The sequence below is a fragment of the Jaculus jaculus genome, chromosome 6 (genome assembly GCF_020740685.1).
Source record: "Jaculus jaculus isolate mJacJac1 chromosome 6, mJacJac1.mat.Y.cur, whole genome shotgun sequence".
NCBI lineage: Eukaryota > Metazoa > Chordata > Mammalia > Rodentia > Dipodidae > Jaculus > Jaculus jaculus.
Genome location: NC_059107.1, coordinates 72,353,647 through 72,378,222, shown reverse-complemented (window position 1 = coordinate 72,378,222; position 24,576 = coordinate 72,353,647). Strand labels below are relative to the sequence as shown.

The 24,576-nt window shown below is 41.4% G+C and overlaps 1 protein-coding gene across 4 annotated transcripts in view; it reads right to left on the bottom strand.

The window, feature by feature from the left end:
- Positions 1–24,576, bottom strand: part of Dip2c (disco interacting protein 2 homolog C) — a 470,240-nt gene that overhangs the window by 249,312 nt on the left and 196,352 nt on the right. Inside the window, exon 1 of one of the 4 annotated variants that reach the window (XM_045151607.1) lies at positions 11,129–11,240. The exons of the other annotated variants lie outside the window; for them this stretch is intronic. The gene's annotated coding sequence lies outside the window, so the exon portion shown is untranslated. Of the gene's footprint in view, positions 1–11,128; positions 11,241–24,576 lie in introns of those variants that run through there. 4 annotated transcript variants of the gene reach the window in all.

Below are 24,576 nucleotides of genomic sequence, written 5' to 3'. Positions count from 1 at the left end.
AGCTGCCTTACCAGGTGTTTAACTTTTAGTGCTATAGAATCAACCCTCCTTGATAGTCAAGGCAGAGAGTGGGGAGAGAGATCTAAAGCCCATTAAGAGACAAGAGCCAAGAAAGGTGATGTTAAATATAATGTCATCTTCATTGACCTGCTCCTTCTAAAGTCAAATTTCTAACTGGTTCTTGGTCCTCAATCCTTTACAAAATGCTGAACTCATATGTGTCTAGGATTCCTCATGAGGTAGACACTTACTTGGTTATGACATTTCATGGTGCTGGTTTAAATGCCTTCTTGCATAATTCTGTAGTTTCTTCTCAGGAACCTTACCTTAAGCTACACATGGCTACTATTTACACTCTACAGATGAGACACCTAGACAAACCTAATGCCACAGTATTTATAGCTGGCTTCACTCAGTATTTCTATTCACTTGTGTTATCACTTTTAGCTCCCCAAGACTAAACACTGTAGCCTAAAAAGGTGGGACATGCTGGAGAGATTGCTCAGTGGTTAAGGCACTTGCCTGCAAAGCCCAAGGAGCCAGGTTCGGTTCCCCAGTACCCATGTAAAGCCAAATGTACAAAGTGGCACATGCATCTGGAGTTAGTTTTGCAGTGTCTAGAGGCACCCATTCTCTCTCAATATCTCTTTTCCCTTCCCTTTCTCTCAAATAACTATTTAAACAAAATTTTAAAAACCCTAAGGCTATGAGCACTGGAGCCCCTCAAAACTGCCCACATATATCCAATTCTTCTATACTAAGTATTTGAATACAGTACACAGGTTTGCTCAAGAAATTGTTGGTATTGATGTTGTGCACTATACTCACTATGGTGGTATATTCTTAGAAGCCTTTTGTCAAAAACATATGGGTATATGGACCTATGTTGTTGTGGCAACATTTCTCTCCTGTTCTTTCCTTGTGAAGGCTTGGAATCTAAGTCATGACTGAGGGCACTATTTTCAGACAGAAGCTCTTGTTAGTTTCCCAGTATTGTTGCCACAAATACCACACAACAGAAATGTCTTCCCTCTTAGCTCTGATGCCAGCAATTCCAATGCCAAGGTGTTTGCAGAGCTGTAGTCTTTCTGGAGGCTCCAGAGCAGAGGTCAGCTAGAGGTCACATCACTTCAATCTCCATCTTGGCAAAGCCTTCTCTGCTCTGCATTTATCCATGCTCCCCTATTTTTCGTCTTATAAAGATGCCAGCCAAGGAATTTACATATTCACTTTCAGAGCATTACATCTGCAAAGACCCTGCTTCCCAGTAAGTACAGTGACAGCACTGGGGTAAACAAATGGACCTATGTCTTAAAAGGATGTGTTTGAGGACAGATGCCCAGACCAAGAAACACAAGATTCAGAATTCTGTACTTGTAATCCCAAAGCTGTAAGGACATAGAAGCCATGGGGGGAAAAGATACTAAAAGACAGCTGTGTGGTATTTTTGGAAGTGGAACCTATGACTCAGTGTTAAATGATTAACCTTCCTTCCAGCAAATAGCTTCTATGCAGAAAGGAAAGAGAAGTGTGAAATTCAAACAGGGACAGTGAAGAGCTGAAACCCTTTCTTTAACTCAAGCTACCATGGTCCTGTTTTCTGTCTTAAAGTGTTTCAAGGGTACCATTTAAAAACCATTAGCTAAGACTCACAGTTTTTTTTTTTTTCTTTTTCCCCAAGAATGGATTACAAAAGCCATTATAACACGACATACAGTGTAGCAGTAGAAGATGAACAAAATCATCCAGGTCTTCAGTGCCTTGCTCAGTTACTGCACAGCACCTGTACAATAGGCTCAGGCCTTTATTAAACACCCATCAGGTGAGCTGGAAGCATACCTCCAGTTTCAAGGTCAAGTCTGACTTTCTCCTACCAGGCAAAGAAAAGAAACTCATTTCCAGTGAGAGAATAAACCATCCAGAAAGAGCTGTAGGAAATGTAAACCACTGAGTACCTATGTCAACTCTTGTGTTTTTGCCCATTTCCCTTATTAATCATCCCAATAAGTTTACTGAATACAAGTCAATATTAAACCCTAATTTTTATAAAATTACATTCATACTATAAGAGGGCTATTTCAGGTTTTGCAGTGATATTGTTTAGAAAACCGGGCATATTACAGGTTTGTAATATAAAGCAGATTTGCAATACTGCAAAACAAAGTAACTTCAAAGCTAATCACAATGCAAAATACAAGTACAAAAACTATAAATGCTAAAATGTTACATGCCACAACAAGTATTTTGGACAAAACTAGGTGTAACACCTTTTGTACTTTATTTTTTTTTTATAAGTTTCCCCAGACTGGCATTTAGCAATACATCAACCAAACTAAGCAGAATCTGCCCAACGATTCCCACTGCAGCCCAGGACAAGACAACAAGACCATACCACAATTTGTCAGGACAGCAGGTAGACTTATACAACTGATGTGTACATACAAACCCCTTAATTCAAAGCTAACCACCAGAAGTAGCAGGGAAGGAAACAAAATAGGGCTTAAAAACAAAAAAAAAACAGCATCTTTCTCACATAACTTTCTCAAACCGGTCTGAGGACAGGAACCTCAAGAAAATTAAGGAAATAGAAAATAGCTTTTGAACAACTACCTATTGGTTTGAGACAGGTGGACATTCTTATTCTGCCTGTAACATAAAAACAAAAACTGATTATTTAATCTAGCAGTTTACTCTGCCATTGACAAGCATCCTTACCACCAGAAAAGCAAGGCCCTATGCCACTAGCCTTGATTGGCAGAGACACTTCATCAACCCAAAGGTAAAGGATATGAGATATTTTTATCATGCTTAATAAATATCAAGTGACAATACTGATAGCAATACTAATGCAGCTTCAGCAGGAAGGCTAGCTAGCGGTACCCATCATTCAGACAGTAATAGACTATGGACATCACCAGTATTCTCGAAGATTATGTTCCTGAATGTTCTGAGCATCACTCAAGCTGTTATAAATAAAAGTCTCCTTTGCAAGGTTCTCAGGAGCCATATTTCCCATTTCCTGCCAACACTGCTTGCCTCTCCCACACCAAGGATTTGTTCACATTTCTATGTGAATAACTGGACAGTTTTAGTAGAGAGAATATACAATGTAAAGACACCACACAGAGAAGGGTAACCCTGTGAGAGGCACTGCAGGAAAGTTCCAAATGACAAAATGTGTCACACTGCTGTTGCTATGGAGATGAAACTAATGCTTCCTGCATTATCAAGGACCATCTGGGTAGGAAAATGTGCTTCTGTATGACACTCAACTCACAGTTGTATCAGTTTCTCTGCATGTGGTTGTTATGTAAGACTAAGGTTAAGAACGTGGCCTAAAACAAACCATGGCTCCCTATTATCTAACATGTTCATATACATAGCTTATGATTCTATTAAGACAAAGCACTGATGATTAGGGAAACAAAGTAGATGGTAACATATTTAGAGTATCTTTCATGTTCTAAATTGCATCTCAAGTCCCCATTTTCATTTTTTAAATTGAAACATACATATCATGAACCCCACACACATACCCTGTAGAGAATAAAATTCACTATTTTTAGTACATTCTCAAGGTTATAGAATCCTCATCACGTCCAGAACATTACCACGAGCCCATAAAGAGATCCTATACTCACTATGGATCACTACCTATTCTTCCTTCTCCATTTCCTCAGGCCCTGGAACCCACTAATCTATCTCTCTGGATTTGGCTATTCAGGATATTTCATATAAAGGGAATCACTCAAGCTGTTATAAAGGGATTTTGATGTCTGGCATCTCTTATGTCATTTGTTTACCCATGTTGTACCATACAGTCACTTACTTCTATGAATCAGTAATAACCTGTTGTATGGATATTCCACATGTATTATCTATCAATCTCAATAGACATTTGAGTCATTTCTACTTTTTGGCTATTATGAATAATGCTACTCTAGGGATATGCTAGGAGAGCAACAACTAAATCATATGGTAATTCTTTGCTTTACTTTAGGAACTGCCAGACCTTTTCAAAGCAAGACACCACCTCACATCACAATCAACCATATATCACTGCTCTATTTTCTTGACATTTATCATTTTCTAATATTTTGATCCTAGTTAAGTGTGGATTAGTTTGTTGTTATGATTTGATTTTTAGGATACTGAATATCTCTTAACATTCTTTATAAGGCATTTGCGTATCTACTTTGGAGAATATCTATCCAAATCTTTTGCCTACTTTTAAACCGGCTTATTTCAGTTGCAAGAGTTAGTGATACAGTCTGGATATGAGACATTAAATTTATAATTTGCAAATAATTTCTCCTATTCTGTGGGTTGTCCTACTTTCTTTTTCTTTTCTTTTCTTTCTTTTGTTTTTGTTTTTGTTTTTTGAGGTAACACTCTAACCTCCCGAGTGCTGGAATTAAAGGTGTGTGCCATCACACCTGGCTTGTCCTACTTTCTTTTTTTTTTTTTTTTTCTCACTTCAGTTCCATTTATTCTTCATACAAATATTTTACACTTTTATTTTAAAATCATTTATACATATTCATATAAAGAAAAATAAATTTCAGGATAGAACCTTAGGACCATGGTAGTTTTTAAAAAGCTGACTATTTGTTACTGAAGACATGGCAAGACGCTTAGCAGTTGTTTCTGGGGTTTCATGTGTCCCCCACACGGAAGCATGGGGACTCCAGATGCTCCTTCAGCCCCCTCAGTCATCACCTTGTAGAAGTAACATGAGGGAGGGGCTTTCCAATGCCGTCCCCTAGAGACATTTCAAGAGGTGTAACAAAGGCTTATGGTAACACTGAATCCCTTCTTTGCTAGGAATTTGGCAAGAGTCCAACTCTGAAACCAACCTCCTAGAAGAGTCAACTCAGTTCCTACTCACAAGCCTCCAAGAGAAGGGACTGTTGCACTCATTGTAGCACATCCCAACCTCCCACCAAAAGCCAGGACAGGTCCCAACTACAGCTCTGGGCTCACTGCACAGGGAAGCTTCCCTCGCACATGACGCCCACGCTGCAGCAAGAAGCCCTGTCCCTGAGGACCCTAAGATAACAACACAGCATCTACTGCACCAGCATCCACCACAGAAAATCAAGCTCTCCCAGGAGTGACAGAACTAGAATCACCCCTCCTCAACTCTATGGAGCCCCACATCACTATTTCAGTCAAACAGACCAACTCCTAACACTGCCTGTGGGTTGTCCTACTTTCTTAACACTGTCTTTTAAAACAAACCTCCCCCCTTTGGTTGTATATTTGCAAAGCTATTGTAACATATTTTCATCTATATTCTCTCCTCTATGAGTGTTTTGAGCCAAAGTTTCCCCCCAAAGAATTCACACAATAGGGCTGAGAAAATAATAGAACTGGAAAAAGCACTTGCTGTGCATCCATGCAATCTGAGTTCAGACTCCCAGAATACAAGTAAAAACCAGTTACAGGACCAAGGTTTATAATCCCAGCCGGTCTAAGATGAGATGGGAGGTAGACACAAGAATCTGGAATTGAACAGACCTTGCCTCAAACAAAGGTAGGAATGACTGACAGGTGAAGTTGTCCTCTGACCTCTACACACACTGACACATTTGCATACAGAGAGAGAGAAACAAAGAACTCAAAGTAACGGGGTAATTTAAGGTTAACTGAAGTCATCAGCTTGATCCTGACTTCACATGACCAATGCTCTTGCAGGAGGAGGAATTGTGTAAACAACCATGTCACCAGATGAGGTCATAAGGAAAAGATGGTGTCTACAAGCAAAGGAGAGAAACTTCAGAAGCAACTAAAACAGTTTCAACCTGGAATTGTAGCTCCCAGACCATGAAAAGGTTAAGTTTCTGCTGTGTGTGCTGTCCAACCTGAGCTTTTATATTGTGTTGCCGTCCACCCTGTGCTTCTGTGTGGTGTTGTGTGTGTGTGTGCTGTCCACCCCACCTGTGCTTTTGTGCGGTGCTGTGCTGCCGTCCACCCTGTGCTGTTGTGTGGTGTCATGTTGCCGTCCACCCTGTGCTGTTGTGTGGTGTGTTGCCGTCCACCCTGTGCTGTTGTGTGGTGTGTTGCTGTCCACCCTGTGCTGTTGTGTGGTGTGTTGCCGTCCACCATGTGCTTTTGTGTGATGTTGTGTTGCCGTCCACCCTGTGCTGTTGTTTGGTGTTGTGTTGCCGTCCACCCTGTGCTTTTGTGTGGTGTGTGTGCCATCCACCCTGTGCTGTTGTGTGGTGTGTGTGCCGTCCACCCTGTGCTTTTGTGTGTTGTTGTTCTGCCGTCCACCCTGTGCTTTTGTGTGTTGTTGTTCTGCCGTCCACCCTGTGCTTTTGTGTGGTGTGTTGCCATCCACCCTGTGCTTTTGTGTGTTGTTGTTCTGCCATCCACCCTGTGCTTTTGTGTGGTGTTGTGTTGCCGTCCACCCTGTGCTTTTGTGTGGTGTTGTGTTGCCGTCCACCCTGTGTTTTTCTGTTGTGTTGCTGTCCACCCTGTGCTTCTGTGTTGTGTTGTGTTGCCGTCCACCCTGTGCTGTTGTGTGGTGTTGTGTTGCCGTCCACCCTGTGTTTTTCTGTTGTGTTGCTGTCCACCCTGTGCTTCTGTGTTGTGTTGCGTGCACCTGACTGGAGGCATATCACTGGGGGAAGATTGTGGGGTCAAGTCTTAAGGTATGTTTGGGAGTGTATCTGACTTCCAGCCCACAGGTGTGGAGGTAGGTCTAGACTCTGAGGGTTTCTGCTAGGTGCTTTGGGTTTTTGCTGGCTGCTTTGGTTGTTTCTCTCTGTTTCGATGTACAAAAGCAGCTTCTGCCATTCAATGGAACTTCCCCTGGATGTGTAAGCTTGAAATAAATCCTTTCCTCTCCTTAACTGTTCTTTGTTTCAATGTTCATCCCAGCAATTTGAAGCATCTTCAACATTGTGCTACCCAGCCTGTGTTTTTGTCAACTAAACAAGAGGGATTAGCTTTTACATTTGATTCATTTTGAGCTATATTTTTTTATTAACAACTTCCATGATTATAAAAAAATACCCCATGGTAATACCCTTCCGCCCCCAACTACCCCTTTGAAACTCCACTCTCCCTCATACCCCCTCCCCCTCCCAATCAGTCTCTCTTTTACTTTTGATGTCTTGAACTTTTCCTCCTCTTATGATGGTCTTATGAGCTAGATTTTACGTATGGTATGCAATAGGAGTCTGGTTTTTTCTTTTTCTTTTCTTTCTTTTTTTTTATTGTTGTTGTTTGCTTTTGTTTTTGTTTTTGGAGGTAGGATCTCACTCTAGCCCAGGATGACCTGGAACTCACTCTGTAGTCATAGGGTGGCCTTGAACTCACAACAATCCTCCTACCCCTGCCTCCTGAGTGCTGGGATTAAAGACATGTGCCACCATGCCCAGCTCAGGAGTCTGGTTTGTTTTTGCACATGTGTGCATAGCCATTTTTGACGTGTGTGAACACATGTATGTGCATGCATGTGGAAGTCATAGGTCGATCTCAAATGTCTTCTTTAGTTGCTATCTACTTTATTCTTTAAGACACAGACTCTTGCTGAGCCTAAAGCTCATCAATTCAGCCAGACAAGTTAGGCAATAGCTCTAAGGATCCTCCTGTCTTCACCTCCTAAGTGCTCAGATTACAGGCATGTACGGTTATGCTTCACATTTTAGGCAAACACTATTTTCCCAGCACTAATGTTACTATTTTTCATATGGATATCTAGGTGTGTTGATGAAACTGTTCATTCCCCATTCAATAGCCCTTTTGAGCAATAATAATAAATTGTAATGATAATAAATTGTGGTGTGTGCCGTCCACCCTGTGGACTCTTCTCTACTTCCAGTTCTAGTCCACTGATTTATGTCTGTCCTCATAGCAGTACTACACAGCATGGATTACAACATCATTGAAGCAAATTTTTAATTCATAAAATGAGAGCCTTCTAATTTTGTTATCCTTTTTCTGGGCTGCTGAGGCTTTTTATTCATATCCTTTAGGAACTAAAAAAAAATAAAATAAAAGTTTGTGTATTACAAATTAACCTAGCTCAGTAAAGCTTAGGTTTGGTCCTCCCCTCCCACTTCTAAGGTAACAGTCAGGCCCTGAATATGTTCAGTCTGAAGGGTGAGGTTGATGATGGGGTCCTCAGGCCATGCAGCATGGTCTTGATCTCTGGATCAAGGTCAACAATGGTGACAGTTAACTAGTGCACTTCATCAGCCACCACTGAAAGCTCTGGACCCCAAGGCACAAGTGAATTTTGCTGTTTAGCAATATTCCATATATGTTGCCCACACATCATTGCTGAAAGGAGGCACTGCTCACAGGAGAAAGAAGCCCCTCATCTCTTTCCTTCACTGATTCAGTGTCCTTTCATTGAAATAAATTATAAATGTAAGTAAAATAGCTTTTCTAGAAGGGAGAGCTAGAGAGATAGCTTAGGAGTTAAAGAACGTACCTAAGGAAAAGCCTAAGGAATCCCACATAAGCCAGATGCACATGGTAGCATACATGTCTAGAGTTCATTTGCAGCGGCTAGAGGCCCAGGCACACCCATTCTCTCCCCCCTCTCTCTGTCTCTAATAAACAAATAAAAATAAAATATTTTAAAAAGAGAACTACTATCTAATTGCAAAGCAGCTGGCTATAAAAACATAGGGCCCAAAAGGTAGAGGTATCATAACTCCTCACTCTGAATTTTGCAGTCTTTTAACTTGCAGCTCAGTGCGGAAGGTGAAAGGTCAGAAAACTCACAACTGTTATGTTACTTGTACATCCAGATATAAACCAACAAGAACAAGTTTTTACACCTAAGACTCAGACTCACTATCCTCTATCAGACAAGGGCTTAAAGCAACAAAAATTGGTTTATACTACAAATCAAGTTCCCTAATCGAAAGTTAGAAGAAGGCTGGAGAGATGGCTTAGCACACTAGGCCTGTAAAGCTTAAGGACCCATGTTTGACTTTCCAGAGCTCACGTTAGCCAGACACACAAGGTAACAAAAGAGCACAAGGTCGGGCTGGAGAGATGGCTTAGCGGTTAAGCACTTGCCTGTGAAGCCTAAGGACCCTGGTTCAAGGCTCGGTTCCCCAGGTCCCACGTTAGCCAGATGCACAAGGGGGCGCATGCGTCTGGAGTTCGTTTGCAGAGGCTGGAAGCCCTGGCACGCCCATTCTCTCTCTCTTCCTCTATCTGTCTTTCTCTCTATGTCTGTCGCTCTCAAATAAATTAAAAAAAAAAATTTTTTTTAAAGTGCACAAGGTCGTCACATATGCACACAAGATGACACACACATCTGGAGTTCAAGTGTAGTGGCTGGAGACCCTGGTGTGCCAATTCTCTCTCTCTGTCTCTCTCTCTCTCTCTCTCTCATAAAAAATACCAAGAGATTGAGAGAGAGAAGAGAATTATCTACTTGCAAAGCAGACTGCATTTGGACTAGAACACCTATGTACACTGAACTCGTTACAAATATCTAAAGCTCACTCAGCACTCCTGCTCCTTATTAAAAGGTATTTTAAGCAATCTTCTCTATAACTTAACACTGACATTAATGACTTTCCAATTCTATCTTTGAATTTTGCATGTGTACATGCATGCTTTTATGTGTGTGCCACATGTGTGTACTGGTATGGGTAGAGGTCAGAGACCAATCTCAAGTGTTATCCTTAGGAATGCAGTTACTTCTTGTTGAGACAGAGTGTCACGATGGACTGGAGCTCCCAAAAAGGCTGGATTGCAAGTCTGGTGTATTTTCCCATCTTCACCTCCCCAGTGCTGGGATTACAGGCAGCTGTCAACATGCCAGGCCATTTTATGGATGCTGGAGACCAAACTCAAGTCCTCATGTTTACAAGTCAAGCACTTTACCCACTGGGTTATCTCCTCTCCCCAGTTGTTTTAATTGTATTAACAAGATTTTCACTAATTCAGATTTCAAATGCATATTATTATGTCATGTCACCCAGATCTACTAGGCCCAGGTACAATAGATAAGAATAGAAAATTGTGAAAAATCCAGTGGAACTGAAATCTGTTTCTTGCTTGCACAACATAAATGGAGTTTACACAAGTCCTTGGAAACCCAAGCTCTTCTAACCTCACTATTCTACCATCCCTAAAATTATTCTGGTGACTAAAAGGGTGACTACAGTAATAGCCACAGGGCAAAAGCAAATGTCCACTGTTTAACAACCCTCCCAGGAGAAAAACAAACACTATTTATACTTACTCATAGTGAGATATTTATCATGTGGCCACAGTGAACTATAAGGGGGACATAGAATGGAATGCTGTTATGTGGCTAGATAGCACAAAACTCTACAAATTATCCAGTTATCATTATTAGAGAAGAGAGGAAACGAGATAACAGTAAAAGTACTAGCCTTAGGAACTGGCATTTGATAGACTTTAGCACTTACAAAGCATGTCCACAGATTATCCAATTTGATCCTCAGAATAAAACATGAGACAAACAGACATTATTGTCATCATTTTTTTTTTAAATTTTTATTTATTTATTTGAGAGCGACAGACACAGAGAGAAACACAGATAGAGGGAGAGAGAGAGAATGGGCGCGCCAGGGCTTCCAGCCTCTGCAAACAAACTCCAGACGCGTGCACCCCCTTGTGCATCTGGCTAATGTGGGACCTGGGGAACCGAGCCTCGAACCGGGGTCCTTAGGCTTCACAGGCAAGCGCTTAACTGCTAAGCCATCTCTCCAGCCCATTGTCATCATTTTTTAATAAATAAATGTGCAAGTCGGGGCCAGGGAGATGCCTCAGTGGGTAGGAGTACTTTCTGGGCAAGCATGAGTTTGACCACCAGCACCCACATGAAAAACTGTGTGGCTGTACACACATGTAACCCTTGCCCTGAGGAAGACAGACAGGAGTATCCCTGGGGCTCACTGGCCAGCCAGTATAACTGAAAAACAGCAGACTTCAGGCTTACTGTCACAAGGAAGTAAAGTAGAAGAGTGATACAGGAAGACTATCTGACATTCAAGTGTCTTGTGTACATGCATCTCTACACATGTTTTCACCACACATACTACACACCATATATCACACACACAAGAGATTCTGGAACTGAGGGTGAAATGCTTTTAGAAATCATCTATAAATTGTAAGATACCTGGAAAGCTCAATCAGGAACTTGTGAGATAAGTATATGTGCCTCTGTGATTAGCAAGGACTGTTGTTGCAGTCAGGTTCACATTGCTGGTAGAACTCACGCAACCAAGAGCACCTTGGGGAAAAAAAGAGGTTTATTTTGGCTTAGAGGCTCAAGGGGAAGCTCCACGATGGCAGGGAAAACAATGGCATGAGCAGAGAGTGGACATTACCCCTGGTCAACATAAGGTGGACAATAGCAATAGGAGAGTGTGCCAAACACTAGCAAGGGGAAACTGGCTATACCACCCATAAGCCCACCCCCAACAATACACTCCCTCCAGGAGGCATTAATTCCCAAATCTCCATTAGCTGGGACCCTAGCATTCAGAACACCTAAGTTTATGGGGGACACCTGAATCACACCACAATTGTTAAAGCCCACCAAGCTTCCCCAGTGAACCTTAGTCTATGATTCAGCCACACCCTCCACCCCTGGAACAACCCTATAGGGTCATACCTTCCTTCTGTTGCTTGTGGTGTGGGCCACCATCTTCTTAACTTCTTCAAACTCAATTCAAACCCACCCATTCTGGGAAGTCTTCTTGAGCATAAAACAACTGGTGGAATACTTGGTCACTTCTCATTTACAAATGACCTTCACCCATATTACCTCCATGGACTAGAACCAGAGCCAATTTGAATCCTGGAATAGGAGTCCTGTGACCTGGGCAGAAAAATCCTTGTAGGTTGGGATTGGTGGGGTGGTGAGGCTTAAGGCATGTGGAACACTGAACCCAGAGAAGCAACTGCTGGGAAGGAGGGAAGAAATGGTGGGAGTTGCATCATGATTCAAGCTCCAAGGCCCATTCCTGTGCCCATAGGCTCTGCATACGCAGATAAGCAAAGAGAAGTTTGAGGAGGACTGTTGGGGGAGGGAAATGATAGTGGCCATCTCCTAAAATTCTTTAGTCTGAGGAACTACCATACTTGTACAGACTGGGAGGCTTTGAGTCTGATTTTTGGATGACATTTTAATTAAAATGCTATACCTAACTTTAAAGAAAAGTAGCAATTTAGAGCCATTGTGTACATTTAAAGCTCAGTACAAATATAGCATACTTCCGAGACCAAAGAACAGTACACTGACAGGAAAAACTACAGAGCAGTTTAACTCATCTCCAAAAGGACAAAGAAATAAGAAAAAAAAACTAAAATACATTTAAGATTAGAACTCAAGCTGGGCATGGTGGTGCACGCCTTTAATCCCAGCACTCGGGAGGAAGAGGTAGTAGGATCACCATGAGTTCGAGGCCACCCTGAGACTGCTTAGTGAATTAGTCAGTCTGGGTTAGAGTGAGATCCTACCTTGAAAAAACAAACAAACAAAGATTAGAACTGATTACTGATCCTTTCTACTATAATAGCCCAACCCTCACCCCTACGAAATAGATGAAAATGCAAAGTCGATTTGATTTTACTCAGTGAAAACTAAAAAAAGTTGTTTGACTTTACTTTCTACTGGATATAAAACAAGACAGTAATATCCAAATTCTGGAGTTCCTCCATTCAGCACTAGGAGAAAAAGTAATATAAATAAAGTAAAAGTAATCTTCAAATTCCAAAATTCCAATTTGTTGGGGCTGAAAAGATGGCATAGCAGTTAAAGGCACTTACTTGCAGAGCTTAATGGATTGGGTTCAATTTCCCAGTGCCCACATAAAGACAGATACACAAAAGTGGTATATGCGTCTGAAGTGTTCAGTGGCAGGAGGCCCTGGTGCATCCATATATCTGCTCCCAGCCTTGCAAGCATGCACATGTCTGCAAACTCTCAAGTAAATGTTTAGAAGCATTCCCATTGGTTAAACCAAAGCATCGCTATGTAGTATATAGGAAGTTGTGTCACCAAGCCTTTGTAGACATTTTCCCTCATCATTCCCAGGCCCCAGGAAATTTGAAGGTCAACAACACACTGGGCACGTAGCTATATACTGCAGCCTTTTAAGAGGGCAGAATTCATGATTATAGAAAAGGTTTTTCTTTAAGGACCCAGTATCATCCCATTGATGCAGTAATAGGGATGCAAACCCCCCTTTTAAAAGGTACACACTGCATGCTAGCAAAAAGGAAAATTGCCAAAAGACAAGTGAAACAAGCAAGCTTAAAGGACACTCATTAAGAATACATGATATGGGCTGGAGAGATGGCTTAGCGGTTAAGCGCTTGCCTGTGAATCCTAAGGACCCCGGTTCAAGTCTCGGTTCCCCAGGTCCCACGTTAGCCAGATGCACAAGGGGGCATACACGTCTGGAGTTCGTTTGCAGAGGCTGGAAGCCCTGGTGCGCCCATTCTCTCTCTCTCCCTCTATCTGTGTTTCTCTCTGTGTCTGTCGCTCTCAAATAAAAAAATAAATAATTTTTAAAAAAAAAGAATACATGATATATGCAGTCTCATCAAATTCCAACTGACACTCCTAGGAAAGAGAAGACAGTGGCCTTCAGAGACGCACAGTCTCCCGGACTGGAGAGTACAGGGTCCTCAGAGAGAAGTCACAGACTGCATGTGCCAGCTATGTGGAATGGAAATGTCTTGCACACATACCTCACTGTTTAAACTGTGCTCCTATGTCTTGCCCACAATATTTACACAACAGAACAAACTGATGACCCATGAAATTACCTTTAATACAAATCACAAGGCTTAGTGATTTTCCCACTTCAAAAATGCAGACCTTGGTCTATCTACACCTTATGAGATGTTACAGCTGTCCGTGTGATAGCACCATCAACAGGAATATATGTTCACAAACAAAGTTCATATTACCTAATTTAAGACTGTAATAACATCCATACAAAAGGTTTCCCTTATAGCCATTAGCAAATATGAAGCTAAATTCAATTAAAATTAAGTCAGCTTCTCACTTACACTAACCATATTTTAAGGTCTCCAGAGTCACATTTGGCTACCACCCACTCACTACTGCAGAGGTTGACACAGACACAACTTTTTATCATGTAAGGGTCTTATAGGCACATGACTCTCAGTCATCACATTATCTCTGCACTGAAGCCACTCATGCATCCTCCCATTTAAAAACATGGATGCAATTACAGCTGTCCTTGAAACTCTTATACAAGACAAAGAATTATAACTAATTTGGGAGATTTACTATCTGCATTTTCAATTGATATTTAAGATAAATGCACCATGAAGATACTGTAGAAAAAATATATATAATATGTCACTTCAAGATAGTAGAAATTTAGCTCAGATTATAATAGGAGCTATGCAATGGTACAGATGGGTCTGTTTTAAGAACAGTGCTTGCTGGCTTTTTGGTAACATAGTAAAGCCCCTGCCAAGTAAAAGGTTGTTTATGCTTTTACTTTGGAAATGGGGGACAGGTTTTCCCTTAGTACCCAGACATTATAAGTATTTATGTATTCTCATATATGAAGTACAAAAAATATTCAAAGTTAACAATAAGGCTCAAAACATCCCAGATTTTAGTAGCTCTGTATGAAGTTGACAAATGTCTTAGAAAAATACCCATTGTAGAGGTCTAGCCACTGTTCCCCACAAAGCCACTGTGTGGAGGCCATGATTGTGGGGTGACCTGCCATCAGAAGTAAGCCCACATCTGCTATTCAGTGATGTTTCCAAGAGTACATTTTACCTGTAACATTTTGCTGGGCTCATGTTTAGTCAAAACTCTGCTGAAAAACTTCACACTATCTGCTCTTGATCTCCATGTGAAGCAGAGGTACTTGAGAAGCCAGGGCTGGTTCCCCTACAATATATACTCATGCCCACTCCTACCCCATGCAATTTCCCCAGTAGAGTTTGGCCAAAAGAACCACCACCCTTCATCACACACCTGCGCCTGATTTGCTCAAGGGAAGCAAGCAACAGTGGCATGTAAGTAGGGGCCATTTTGGAGAAGCTCCCATGCAGAAATCACCTACAAAACAGTACTTTACACTTGCACAATGATCGCTCACATGGGCTTGCACAGGCACTATTGCTAAGATTCCTGAACCTGGATCATTTGTTTTAGTTGTGCAATTCTTTACCAACTCTTTGCAAAACTCCAGGTAATCCAGAAAACCACACAAATTTGAGTCCTAAAACTAGTTTAGCCTGACATATTTAAAACCTACATAAAAACCTAAGAGAAGCCCTTGGGCATGGTGGTTCATGCCTTTAATCCCAGCACTGGGGAGGCAAAGGTATGAGGATTGCCATGAGTTCGAGGCCACCCTGAGACTACATAGTTAATTCCAGGTCAAACTGGGCCAGAGAGAGAGCCTACCTCAAAAAAAAAAAAAAAAAAAAAACAACTCCAAAAACCACCTAAGCCAAATTTTTAAAAATTTTACCAGTTCATTCACTCATCAGAGAATCATCCCAGAAGATGTTAATATGGTTAGATACTATAGTATTGTTATTTACAGGGTTTTCTTAGAACCCAAGGATAACTTGATTATCCAGTAATTAACTATGTTTAGTCTATTCCATACCTTTTATATCAGGAGTATAGTCTATAAACATTGTGATGTGATGCTGTCATCTACAAGTGTGTTGGGATGCATTCAAAACTATCCTAGGACTTATGTGGCCATAGGTTGGACATACCTATCCTAGATGATACACATCATGTGTATGCAGTAACTGTAACACAATGCTGAAAGCAGGAGAACCTCAATGGGTTACTTACAAAAAGGTAAAAGATGAAGGAAAGGACTCTCTCCACTTATGGTAGATGAGTAATGTTTCTTGCACAAAGTAACATTTTCTAATGATAAAGGGTTTTGTTATTTCTTTCATTTGCTTGGTTAGTACTAAGTTGCCATTTTTTACTTGCTATTTATACAAAAGGTACCATAATAGAAACTGTAAGCTGTCATAAAATAAATTTTTTATATAAACAAGTAATTAAGGTATACTTTCAACTAAGATCAGCTCAAGGTAGATCATGTGTTCCTGTAAGTTCCTAAGAAACAAGAAGGGGTTTAAATCCTTTATTCCCTTCTTCCTATTCTTCTATTTCCAGAAGAGGCAAATAAGGAAGTATCACATTGCACTACAGTCACTGAGATGGTTCCAAAACTAGGATCGGTGGTGCCCAGCACAGACACCTCTCCCCAGGATAGAACTCATGCTTTTGGGGGAAAAAAAATTTAGTAGGGGCCAGGCAATATAAACTTCTAACCAAGACCCTTTTCCTCCCAGAAGGCAAGACAAAGCAGGAGACAGCAAGAAGCTGATCAAGAGATTCCCAAAACTGACCCACAGCACTGGAATTATAGCTAAGAGAGAAGTACAAGTGAGTCTCTACAATGCCATAGCAAGTTCAAGATCAGAGCTGGCCTGCACAGTTAAGTTTCCTAATTCCTAACTAGAACCTGAACACAGAAAGTCAGACAGACAGAGAAAGAGGGGGAGGAAGGGAGGGAGGGAGGAAAGGGTAAATGCCATGAGATCTGAATGGATATTTTTTCTATTTTATCCTATCATTGTAACATAGAAGAAAATTAAGATAATCTGGCCTGACTTCATTTCTATAAGACTATAGTATTCATAAGCATCATTCTTAGTCTGTAATTTGGGATTACTGGTTTTTGTTACTTTATAGGGCTTTCTCAAAACCTAAGAATAACTTGATTAACCAGTAATTAAAATGGTCAACATCTACTACTATCATGAGGATGAACTCTGTGTTCGCGTATCATTCATTTTTTTATTATCTTCAGATTCTCAATAATTCAAATCTCCATCCACAGGCTATGTCAGCAAGGCTTCCCAGATATACTAAAGTAAATGTTCATGGTTATCCTCAAAAAATTATTCAGTGCCGAGCGTGGTGGCGCACGCCTTTAATCCCAGCACTCGGGAGGCAGAGGTAGGAGGATCGCCATGAGTTCAAGGCCACCCTGAGATGACAGAGTTAATTCCAGGTCAGCCTGGACCAGAGTGAGACCCTACCTCGAAAAACCAAAAAAAAAAAAAAAAAAATTATTCAGCAATGAATAATTTTCTACTTTTCTACTTTAGACTTCTATTCTTTCGTAGTATTCCTACTTGTGTCCATATGTACAATGTCATTAAAATTAGTGTAGTCATCCCTGCTTCCAGGGTTATAGCCTAGCTGGTACAGTCTCTTCATTGTTAAAACTGGCAAGCAAAAATAAAAGCCATCAGGCTTTACAAGCAAGTGTCTTTAACAACTGCGCAATCTCTCCAGATCTCTACTGAGTCTTAAAATGGCCAGGGACCACCTCAGTACACCAAGACACAAATATTTCAGAGGTTACTTTCCTATGTTTAATCCCAACATCTTCTTTCACCTGCCCCTCTCTGACATCACCACAAGTGTTGCTACATACTTAGGCCCTATGGACCCTCACTCAAGGACAAGAACCAGGCCAGCTGGTGTGCAAAAAGAAACCATCTTCCACCTTCACCATCCACAGGGTGGCAGGCATCCCTTAGGCTCTTTCTACACTCCTTTCAGCCTGGCTCACATGTTACACATCAAGCCTTCACACTTCCACAGTTTATTAAACACCTATTACCTGCCAGGTGCTCAGGTGCCAGTAAGGCAACATTGAGCAAGAGAGACTAAAATACTTGCCCTCACCAGAGGCTTCCTCCCTCTTAGGCAAGAAGTCATAAAAATGAATCAAAATCATAACACACTGATAGTAGCCAGGTCACCAAAAAAAAAAAAAAAAAAAAAAAACAGTAGGAGGAAAATAGAGAGTTACTTCAGATAAAATTTGCCTGAATGCCTGAAGTTTTATCACCAAGAATGGGCCTTTTCCTAGAAGAAAGAACTGAAGAGCTCAGAAACTATGAGGGCTGGAACAGGAGGTTATTAAATGACCAGACAGGTAGCTTCAAGAGTACTTACCTGGATTGTTACAACACTGGCAGTTTGTGGATCAGTTTGAGTTTTACAATCTGGATGAGAAGGCAATTCAGGGCCTGTAGCTACCCTTTCAGCTAAGCTTCTATGAAGTAGGGGAGGCTAGACAGTGGAGGAGCATGGCTTTTAGCCAGTTCTTTCTCAACCACAGAAGAGCTTCCTGAGAATCTAAGCATCATCCTAGCCATGGTCAACATCCCTCAGCTTGCTTCCCAGCCTCACATATCCTCAGAGACCATCGAAAACCATGGACTTGCTTGGTGAGGTTCCAGACCTACACAGATCAACTACTCACTGACAAGAGATGTCAGAACCAAGGAGAATATTCCATTGAATCAAGGCTAGTGGAAGTGAAGGCTCACCCCCCCTTAGGAATGCTAGGTTCCTTCTTGGAACATGTTTTAACCTCTGTGACGTGCAGTTTCTGGAAGCGCTGCCATGCAAGCAAGGATTTAACAAGGATTATTTAATAAGGAAAGACAGTGCAGACAGCCTTGTGCTTCCAGTAGAGCTTTCTGCACCCTGGTTTTCCCATTGCTGCTTTGTGATCTAACTGATGGAATATTCTAGTACAATTTGAACAGAATTAGAAGTTTCTCAAACCCCCCTCCTCCAAAATAAGCTGGCAAATTTGCCTAAGCAAACAAGTTTCCATCTCCTATACACTAAATAATAAAAATTAGCCTTGAAGCAAAAATGCACTATCATGCCCCAAGGAATTCTGCCTGTTCCTTCATTCATTTATTCTCATTCTTTCCAACTGTGATTTGGGAGCTAGCAATTCAGCATCATAGGAAGAGGGCTTGCTTTTGATTTTCCCTTTCTCTGAAAGGTGGGTTTATAGGCTGTACCTGCCTTCAAGATGGATTAGCAGAAGCTGGGGTCACACTGTCCCTAATGTATGCTAAAATCAGGCTTGCTTAACTCAACAATGACCAAGTTTTATTTTATTCTTGAGCTATGTATAATCAGTCTCAATCAAGGTTTCACATAATTAATTGTCTCATTTCTGGTATCTCAGTTCATTGCTTATAGAAATATCAACACTTAAGACATGTTTCCTACCCTAGAAAAATAATCTTAAATTGCTGTTCTGCTTCCAGTTTGGGGGGGGGGGGGCGGGTAATTGTTACTCACATTGGTATACAGACTAGTCAAAATTGTTTTCAAACACAGATGCCAAGTTTTTATACTGTCTTGTCTTTTTCCTGGTATATAATTTCTAGATTAAATCAGTTGCCTTAAAGTTATTGATAAAATAATTGGTAAAATGTTTTCAAGACTACTAAAATGTTCTGCCTATACTTATAAGTGACAGATACTTACAAGATAGAATGTGTATGCCTTCTATATTCCAAATAAGCTTACCCATACAATTTCTAGATTAAATCAATTGCCTTAAAGTTATTGATAAAATAATTGGTAAAATATAGTTTTCAGGGCTACTAAAATGTTCTACCTATACTTATAACTGACAGATACTTAAAAGATAGAATGTGTATACTTCCTATGTTCCAGCTTGTGGTGATTTGATTCAGGTGTCCCCCATAAACTTAGGTGTGTTTGGAATGCTAGGTTCGCAGCTGATGGAGATTTGGGAATTAACGCCTCCTAGAGGCAGTATACTGTTGGGGTGGGCTTCTGGGTGTTATAGCCAGTTTGCCCTTGCCAGTGTCTGGCATACTCTCCTGTTGCTGTGGTCCACCTTATGCTGGCCAGGGGGTGATGTCCACCCTCTGCTCATGTCGTCGTTTTCCCCTACCATCGTGGAGCTTCTCCTCAGGCCTGTAAGCCAAAATAAACCTCTTTTCCCACAAACTGCTCTTGGTTGGGTGATTTCTACCAGCAATGAGAACCTGACTACAACACAGCTGTAGCTTACACATACAATTTCTAAATTAAATCAGTTGCCTTAAAGTTATTGATAAAATAATCGGTAAAATATTGTTTTCAGGGCTACTAAAATGTTCTACCTATAGTTATAACTGACAGATACTTAAAAGATAAAATATGTATGCTATGTTCCAGATATAGCTTACTCTGTCACCCAACAACTAAACAAATATTAATCAGAATGATTTAAAACTGCTGTGCCATTCTCTAAACAGATCTGCTTTGCTAAACAGATACATTCTGCATCTTTTTAACTAATCTGTTCTGCTAATCAGATATGCACAGTCTTTCTGAGTAATTAATAACAATATGTAAAAGCCAAAATCAACTGGAAATATTGGAGTTAAAACGATAGCCAATATTTTGGTTCTTGTTCCCAGGTCAGAAGGCCACAGGAGATGATGGGACACTTGAACTTCTAGCCTGTAATAAATTACCTGTCTCCTTGATCAGAGACAATATGGAAACCGAGAGATAAATTCCAAGTCGGTGTATTTGCAATAGGAGTGTCACATCGGAGGAAAATCAATCCTCCAGGCTTCCCAAAAGTGGGAGAGCCACTTGATCACCACAGCCTTGACTTATTCTAGCAGATGACAATGCTGAGAGTCACAGAATTCCTCTCAGATTCCTAAGTCTTTCATACAGCACCATTATTGACCTCCAAAATGTACAGTAAATTCTGGCAGCCTACATGGTCTTGATCACCCAGTAAGAAAAATGTAAATACGAAACATAACTACAAAATAAACAAAGATTCAGACTAATAGGCTCCCCTGACTGATGCTGGCTTATAATACTAAACTCTAACATTAACTCATGCCTTCTGCCTCAGCCTATCCCTGATTACTTCTGAACATCACCCACCCTGGCCCCAGCTCCTCCCACTTGCCTTATCCAGAATCAGAGCTATTCCTTTGGCTCCTTCCTTCCTTGGCCCTTACCCTACCTCCTCCAGGGATAAGTACACCACCACACCAACGGGTATTCTCAAACTTAAACTCTCTCATATTCCTACTCTTCCCCTGATCCCAAAATACTCCTTTTGAATACACTGATGTCCCTCTGCCTCCTCTCTCTTGCCCCAAGCCCTGTCTATCCCTCGCCTCTAAATGCTCATCCTCCCCTTGTGCCTGGCGTTTTGATGTTGTAGCTGTTGACAAGAATAACGTTCTCCTTAATTCTTCCTTCTGTCTTCTCATGGGGTGTATAAAACCCATCTCTCTCAACTTCTCTATAACAGATGTCACCAGCAACTGCCCCAAAGCCAGCTCAACACAGGGATCATAGAAGAGCAGTCTCTATTTCATTCAGGACAAAGTCATAACAACATACTACATTGGCACTGATGTAGGGAGCTCACTATTAATCTCACCACTCTGCCACTTCTAGCCATCATGAACTGCCTCCTCATCACCTGCCCTAAAGGGAGACCCATTGACCCCATTATCCAGCCTCTCGCATAAGAACATTGCCCCTATGGTCAACATGAAGAAATTAACCTTCATCTCTATCATTAACAAAAGACTAGTATGTTAGGTAGGGTCAGGCTCCCAAAATGGAGTCACCAAGGACAGAGGATGACAACAGACATAAAAAAGTAGATTGCCCACATTCCCCAGGACACTGCCCAGATTATCCCTTCCTTGCCTAATAATGCCTTCCAGGTCATGGTTTCCTGACCCCTTATCTTGTCTGCTCACTGTTCCAGTCTCACACCCTAGCTGTTTTTTCTTTTCCCTTCCTCACCTTCCCCCAACTGAAAAGCCCTATAAAGCCCACTATCTGAAAACTCAGGTTGGTTGTGCTCCTCTCTTGTGAGTCAGCCCTGGCAGCTCATGTTTTTCCTGAATAAAAGCTTTCATCTTTGCCTCAGAAGGGTTTGAGTGGTCGTGGTCACACCTGAACCTTACAGTATCTACCTCCCTAAGAGATGATTCCACTTCACCCACACCAGACATCCATATACTATGCTTACCTCGCCACTTTCCAGCCTGCATTTCTCACCAACTTCTGACTTGTCCATGTGCTGTGCCTATCGGGTCTCCTCTAAACAGCCTGGGCTGACCACCCACACTTCAGCAGATGTTGTTTTCACACCAAGATCAGAGTGGAGTGGCTGCAATTAAAAAACTAAATACAAAACTCAGTCCAGGGCACGACAGCCACAGTTATCTTCCCAGTTTTCATGTTTAAAATCTCTGGGCTAGGGCTGGAGGGATGGCTTAGCACTTAAGGTGTTTGCCTGAAAAGCCAAAGGATTCAGGTTCGATTCCCCAGGACCCACGTTAGCCAGATGCACAAGGAGGCGCATACATCTGGAGGTCATTTGCACTGGCTGACGGTCTTGGAGTGTCCATTCTGTCTCTTTCTCCCTCCCTCTTTCTCTATCAAATAAATTAAAAAAAATATTTTTTAAAAATCTCTGGGCTAAGGCTGGAGACATGGCTTAATGGTTAAGCATTTGCCTGTGAAGCCCAAGAACCCTGGTTTGAGGCTCCATTCCCCAGTACCCATGAAGGCAGGTGCACAAGGTGGTGCGTGCACCTGGAGTTCATTTGCTGTGGCCGGAGGCCCTGGTGTGTGCCCATTCTCTTTCTCTCTCTCTCTCTCTCTCTCTCATTCTCTCACTTGCTCTTAAATAAATAAGTATAAACAAAAAAAGAAAATCTCTGGGCTATTTCATGGTTTTGGCTTCTATACCACACAGGAGGAGCATAACACCCCCCAGGTAATTGAACAGACTGTATCTACACAGACCCAAACTAGCGTCTTTTAACTACATAGTTTTTTTTAATATTAATGTTAAGATCTTATTTCAAGGGAATTCAATCTAATCCAGCACTACAGCAAGCACAGTCACCTCCTCCCTCCCACTCCCAACACACATTCAAACCCATGAGGTACAAGCTGTCACCTCCTTCAGCAGACTGTAGCTACGTATCTTTGCAAGTGATATGAACCAAGGGCTGTAGTGCATGGACACCAAAGCCTTGTTCCGCCCATGTCCTGGGAATCCCAGAAGCTAAGAGAGACTCCTGAAGTTCTTGGGAGTGGAGGAAATCATGGATACAAAGAGTGCAAAATCAGGATTATGGACAAAGGACCATAAGCACACCCACTTAGAATTTGAGTAGAGCCTGCAGGAAACCCTGCTCAGGTCCACCGTTAGTATGCAAATGAGAGTGGATTCCCTAGCTTAATAAACAGTAGACAAAACAAGTCCAAAGCCAACACCTAGGGAACAGGAAGGATTAAAGAGTTAGGGCGCCTCTTTCCCTCCTTTCTCCGATTCCTTCAAATTCCCAAATTCTCCCTGTACTAATTTCACAGGTCTATCTTGAGAGCAATTATCTCAAATTCAATGTTCTTTTTTTTTAATATTTTTTTTAATTTTTTGTTTTTTCATTTTATTTATTTGAGAGAAAGAGAGAGAGAGAGAAGGGGAGAGAAAAAGGCAGATAGAGAGTGGCCAAGTCAGGGCCTCCAGCCACTGCAAACAAACTCCAGACGCATGTGCCACCTTGTACATCTGGCTTACATGGGTCCTGGGGAGTTCAACCTGGGTTCTTTGCCTCTGCAGGCAAATGCCTTAACCGCAAAGCCATCTCTCTTTTTAAACCTTCACTGTTACAATTGCTTTTCCTTCTCCTACAACACTAATTTTGAAGTACTTTACCCAAACTGCTAATCTGAATATACTTACTGTTCTAATACTGGGTTTCATTAAAATTCTGGAATGATATACTTTACAACTAGTTAGCCATTAATCAAACTATCACAATGCCACTCATTCCTGATGGGTAGAGGCTAAGAAGAAGGTCTTAAGCACAGGAAGAAATTATCAATATTAAACCTAATTTCTGGGCTGGAGAGATGCCTTAGCAGTTAAGCACTTGCCTGTGAAGCCTAAGGAACCGGGTTCAAGACTCAATTCACCAGGACCCACATAAGCCAGATGTATAAGGTGGCACATGCATCTGGAGTTCATTTGCAGTGGCTTGAGGCCTTGGTACACCCATTCTTTCTCTCCCTCTCTCTCTCTCATAAATAAATAAATAAATAATTTTAAAAACTAATTCTTTAAGAAGTCAAGCATGCATACTTTTGTATCATGAGCACTCAGGGGGCTGAAACAGAAAAATCACAAGAACCAGGCCAGGCTGGACTACATAATGAGACTCTGTCTATAAAGAAGTAAGCAAATAAATAAAATAAAATTTTAAGACTAATAAAAACAGAACCTCAGAAGACCTGAGAACTGAGTCAGTCAATCAGAAAGGCAGGCTGCTTTGGCCGCAGAGCCAACTCTCCTACCACACTGTTCCTAGAAATAAGTTCACACTGAACATTCAGGAAGCAGGAAACCTGGCAACTCAGGATCACCTGCCTGCACAAAGGATAGCTTCGAGAAATTCATACCTCTGGGACAGTGGGTGGTTTTACAGTACAAGTACATGGAGAACCAGCTTGGGACTACATTCTTAGGACTGTCCTACAACATTCATTGGGAATGCTCTGCATCTCCAACACCCCAGCCAAAGAAACCCATATGTTGGGCAGGGGTGTACTTCAGCTTCAAGATGCTTGTGCAGTATACACAAGGCTCTGGGTTTGATTCAGAGCACTGTATAAACTGGCATAAA